The following is a 6,016-nucleotide window of genomic DNA, read 5'->3' on the forward strand; positions in this document are numbered from 1 at the left end:
TGATGGTAGATTCAGCTTGTTCAGCTGCATCTCCCTGATGGACATGAAGTTCTCAGCATAACATGAGTGTTTCAAACTTCACCTCCTGCAGTTAAAAAAACAGGATTTCTGTTAGACTTTTAGCTGGATGAAGCCACTTACTGTCCCACATGCATTTTCTGCTGGTTAGAGTGATCACCTGCATGTAGAGAAATGAGCTGCTATGGTGTAAATAAGATGAATAACTTCAGACTGTTTCATTTTTACTACAAGGATAAAGTTTGAACCAGTTCTAGGTCCTGTTTTAGGTCCTCCATCTCATGTAAAAAATACATTTGTCCTTGAACACTGAACAGAATATTTGAAATATTGATGAAAAAATGCATTTCGATTTTTCTTTCAGGCTTAAAATGTAATAAAAAGAGAGAAAAAAAGCATATTGCTGTGTCTTCTTCACCTGCAGAGAAATTATTTACCTCCATAGGACAATATTCTCTAACCCAATGTTTCTCAATCCAGATCCTCAGGACCCTCTGTCCTGCATGTTTTAGATGTGTTCCTACACCAGCACACCTGATTCTGATTAATGAACTTCCTCAAGTTCTTTGCAAGCCTGTTAATGAGCCATTCATTTCATTCAGGTGTGTTAAAGTGAAGACAAGGCAGTGGGTCCTGAGGACCAGGACTGAGAAACACTGCTCTAGCCAATCAGCAGTCTGCAGTGTTTCCACACTATCATAAAGTAGCAGCTTGGCTTGATGGAACACAAGCTGCGTTTCCATTACAGTTTTTTGCTAAATTAAAATGATATTTTGAAATTTCAACAAAGTACAATTGTGATTTGCAGGTGTTTCCACTGAACGGTGTTTAGGGCATTAACTGTTATTCTCATGAAATCTCATCCCATGAGACACTTTGAGGAGGAAGGAAATCTGTAATTCTTTGTAAAACTCTGCATTTCGCTGTTGTTTGCTATCAAGGATGGCAGTTATGTTTTTTTCTTTAATTATTTGTAAATAGATTTCCATCTACTCCTGCTTCTACTCATACTGTGTCATCTTTACTGGAAATGAACTGGTCACATGACCCCCTACCTCATGTCCGGGGACAAGTAAATGCAAAAAAAGTGTTTCCATTACACTTTTGCGATATAATCCTATACCAACATGTCTGAAAAACCATCTCATGAGAGCATAAAATCTTTTTAGTGATATTTGAGGGGTTTCTCAAAATGTTGATTCCATTATAAGTTTTTTATTGTGATATTTAGGTTTTGCATAATTCCTGGGGTAATGGAAACGCACCTATTGACTGAGGTATTACTAAAATAATTATTAGTGCTCTGATCTGCTACCTACAATGGAAGACCTTAAAAGCTAACGTATACTATGCTATAATACGGAAAAAGGATAAATCTTCAATTGCTGGCAGCAAACTTTTCTCGAAATGTTTTTTTTATTTTATTTTTTAATACATAGCTTTTTATTAATTATTATTAGCCCTAGAGTGAGGCTGTTATTTATAGCTGATTACTTTAATAAACATTAGGCTAAAGATAATCATAAACGTAAGTAAAGAGACATACAATCATCACACATCAGTAGAAATTACTATTTATTAGAATCATTTTATCTTCCATTCTAGCCATAAAGAGAACAGATTATTCTATTTATCAATGACATCTGTGTTGTTCTACAATTTTAATTGGTGATGGAGATCATCAAAGTCTTCACATCTCACCAGAGGTTTGGCACCTTTTCTAACAAGGCTGACTGCCTAAAATCATTACCTGTTACAAGAGCTGACGTGTGTCTGTGAAGCATCCAGCTGGTGGTAAATATGCAAAAATATTTTAACTAAGCTGAGAGATTGACAAATTAGTAGAAATATTCTGTCTCCAGGGCCCTCTATGCACAGTCCAAGAAACGCTTCTAAAGTATCATGCACTCAATCAAGAACAGCCTCAGATATTACTGTTCAACAAACTCTGACTACCATCAGCTGCACAAAGGCAGAGCTTATTGCAGAGCTGTCATTTTGCACTGCGTTAAAATGCATCATGGTTGATCTTATCCTGGATTGTATCTGTTTTGTTCTCCCACTTCACGTGGCAACAAAGATGAGTCAGACTGGTTCAGATCCTGCTCATGAATCATGTAAAGCTCATCTTCATTTTTTGCTACCTGAAGCACGTAGTCGTCTTATCTCCAAAGTTGTTTATTTATTCAAGAACTAACTGCTGCCTCCAGTCATACAGAAAAGAGGATTACAAGGAATTAGTACTTTTTTAACAACACTGACGGAATTGTCCTTTTTATTCATTCAATGCACCTGATTATCCATGAAAGAAGCGATTCACATGTTATCATATGAACATATCCAAAGACTAAATTCTCATCAACTGTCCACTCATATCTCCTCATAACCATGTGGATCAGGCTTGAAGGACAAATCTTTTGAACAAATCAGCTGATCATTTCAAAGCCTTATATTGTTGCTGTGGCCTCTGCAACCCTTAAATTCAGTTATAACCACAATAAGACATATTCAATTCTTTCAATATGTTTACAATATTTTTTTTATTTTATATTGAGTATACATGATTAAAACAGAACTCAAGTGTCATTAGATTTTATTAGGTTTAAATTGCATAAACTCAGAAAACTGTGTTAGAAGGTTTGCAATGCTATATTTATAGCTAACATCAGAACCATGCACGTCAGTATTGGTTGGAAGAAGTCTTCACATCACAAGTTGAAAGCTAGTCTGAAAGCTAGAAGAATGGTTGGCCTTGGCTTTAGCACAACATTCAGGTCCAAATAGGTACTTGATTTTTCTTATGCAATCCAAAATAATTCCATTAACTACACACCCCATTGATTTAGAAAATGACCTGTCGCTGCTGTAGCTGCTGGGTATGCTAACATTCGTGCCTCAAAACAAAGTACTGTGTGCAGACAGCTTATAGCTTGTTCTTGGCTCATGCTCTCCCTGGAAACATCTAATTTAACAATGAATTGGAAACAGACTTAAGGAAAATAGTGTTTTATGTGGTCAACAGAAGATGTTTTCTGTTGCAGCAGCTTCAAATCAATCTTCTTCCTTAACAAGCTAAAAAAATAACTCTTCACACAGTTTTTTCTGTTTTACATTTGATCTTCGGATTATTTCTGTTAGCCTTGTTTTCTGCTCTCTCTGCAGACCTGGAGTAATTTAGCAAATTACCAGCACCTGCTTTTTGTTGGTCATCAGCTCCCTCTGTATAAATAGTTCCTGGTTTCTACTGTTCAGTGAAAGGTCTTCATTGTTGATACATTGGGAGTGATTTCTTCCCATGTTTTATTTTTATTTTCTCCTTTTTCCAGTTTTGTGAAGTGTAGCTCTCAAAAGAACTTTTGTTCTTCGGCTTTTATTAAAGACTTCAGTTCTGTGGACTTCATTCCTGTTTCTCATGTATTTCAAGGATTCCCAACTCCCATCCTCAAGGCCCACTGTCCTGCAGACTTCCAATGTTTCCCTGCGTCAACGTAACGAAGTCAAATTAATGGCGCAGTAGCAGACTTGTGAAGAGCTTGTCAGAGTTCTGTTTAATTTGAATCAGTTGTGTTGCAGCAGGTAAACATCTAATATGATAGTGGGTCTTGAGGACCAGGTTTAGGGATTACTGCTTGGGCCCTCTTGACAATGACCTGTAATCCTGTTAAAAGAATATGCTTACTCTAATGGTTGTAAAAGCAGCTGCATGGGAAAATGATGTCCAGTTGTATGGCAATAGAGTGGATTTTATTTCTAACCATGATCGATTATTTTTTACAGTGTAACCAAATAGTTTTGATTTATAACCTTAATGTGTTACTGAGTAAAGCCACCAAACATCTGGACCATCTGGGTATTAAACTTAGATCCCATGGCTGAAAGCTGGAAAATAATAATAATAATAATAATTATTATTATTTTATGTATATGTAACAAGTAAAACTGAATTAAGATGCAGCCCAGTCAGTGTATAAAAGCATTAAAAGCAGTCAGAACGGTGTTAGAATAAATTTAAACACCACATTCTGTGTCAGCCAAATTCCGCTTGTCCCTTCTTGAAGTTGTAGAAAAAGTTGTAGTTTTTGCTACCTGTAGGGGTCATAGTAATGAGAACGTTTATAAAGTGAAAAATGAATTTGGCCATTTTCATTAGGGGACGTTTTATTTGTTTTTAGTTCTTTCATATAATTTTGCTTCTCACTCTAAATATATTACCTCTTGTTTGTTTGATGCAATAGAAAGGAGCATAGCTGAAAAAATGTTTGTACTTCCAGCTTGTTACAGCTCCAAACACATTTTTGCCAGCATGGTTAGAAATCTAGAGTCTGCTTGGTTACTGTTGCTGCCAAGAAGGAACGTTTTCCAGGGCAGTTGTTTTTAAGTATTTTTTGATGCCTTGGTATAATTTGTAATACCAATTTCTTAAGACAAGAGAATAGAAAAACATTTCATAATGAATTATCTGTGCTCTCAAAATAATTTTCCTTTGTGTTTTTTGTATGTTTGTGTGGGTTTGTATGTCTGTGCTCAGAAGTTTCTCTTGTTTTGTTTTACTTGGATTCAAGCTGAGTTTAATATTCAGTTCAGGTGTGATGTCCCGCCGGATGCAATCAAAGCGAATGGTGCTCTGCAAAACTCCAACCAAGTGCTGAAAACAATCATCTTTAAGTGCCACGACGTTAACGCACAACATATTCAAATACACTCCACCACTGTCCTCCAAGACAGCAGTGGAAAGGTCAAAGTTAAGTTTGAAATTCAACACAGCACGTCTGCCGCCACGGCTTTGAGGACAGCAGAGATTAAAGTTTCTGAAACTATTTTTCTGCAGAAGAGTTTTGTGTCGCTGCAACACAATCATAAAATCACTGACTGTGAAGCTCCCGGGGTTACCCTTTGTTTGCTGTTTTAATTAACCTGATGTTAAATAAAAAAAACAGGCTTGTTGTTCATGAAAAGTTACTTTCTGGCGGGATCGAGTCTGAAAGCCTGAATATGAACAAATGAAGAGGCCGTGACAGAAAATCTCCCAACAAATGATTTTTACAATCAGATTTATTCAGATTCTGACAGCAAAAGGGATGAAATTGTTTTGTTTTATTTTTTTATTTTACTTGGATTGAACATAGGCGCTTCTGTTTTAATTCTGAATTAAGATTTGTTAGGCTGTTAGATCTGTTTATATTAAATGTAACAATGAATATTTAGTATTCATGGAAGCGTAGCACCACACAGGTCTGGCTGACAGTCTAATGTCTGCTAAATTACCAACTCAGACTATGTTGTTACCAATCTTCCATTTTTTATGTTTTAAAATAGGAGTGTTGACACAATATTGTGGACAACCAGCAATCTGTCTGACCATCACACTAGCTTTTATTTACAACTCTAAAAAGGCTTCAGGCATTTTATGGATCATAAATTCCAGAAACTGGTTCTGATGAAACTTGAAAATACTCATCCTGATTATTTCAACTGAAGGTTCAAATTTAAGCATCACATTAAATACATCTATTTTCTGCCCCTATATGGATAAGTTCTAAGGACACAGCATCAGTTTCTCCAGTGGCAGAGCTATGTGTAGCAGGCTCTGTCTTCACAGCAGGGCAGCTTGTTAGGGACTATTTCCTTACATGGGCAATAAGCAACATTGGTAGCAGCTGAGCAAGTAGGTGGTGAAAATAGGTGGAGGAGGAAAGTGTTGCTTATCCCAAACAAGAGGTAGGATTCCTTTCTTTTTTCCCCTAAACTATTTGATTTGGGGTTTTGGTGGTTTTAATTTATTAGCAGCTCATGGTATTTATTTTTTTACAGGTTAGCCTGCTACTGTTTTCTGGGGCATTTTGTACATTTTATTTTCAAAGTATATGTCTGCTCCTATAGTTAGTTTCTGTGCTGTTATTTTATTAAACTGACAAATCAACCCATTGGTTTGGTTCCTGTGCTGCCTCTGGGTTTACCAATCCACCCATTAGGTGAAGAGGCTAATTTTCCCCTTTTT

The sequence above is a fragment of the Melanotaenia boesemani genome, chromosome 13 (genome assembly GCF_017639745.1).
Source record: "Melanotaenia boesemani isolate fMelBoe1 chromosome 13, fMelBoe1.pri, whole genome shotgun sequence".
NCBI lineage: Eukaryota > Metazoa > Chordata > Actinopteri > Atheriniformes > Melanotaeniidae > Melanotaenia > Melanotaenia boesemani.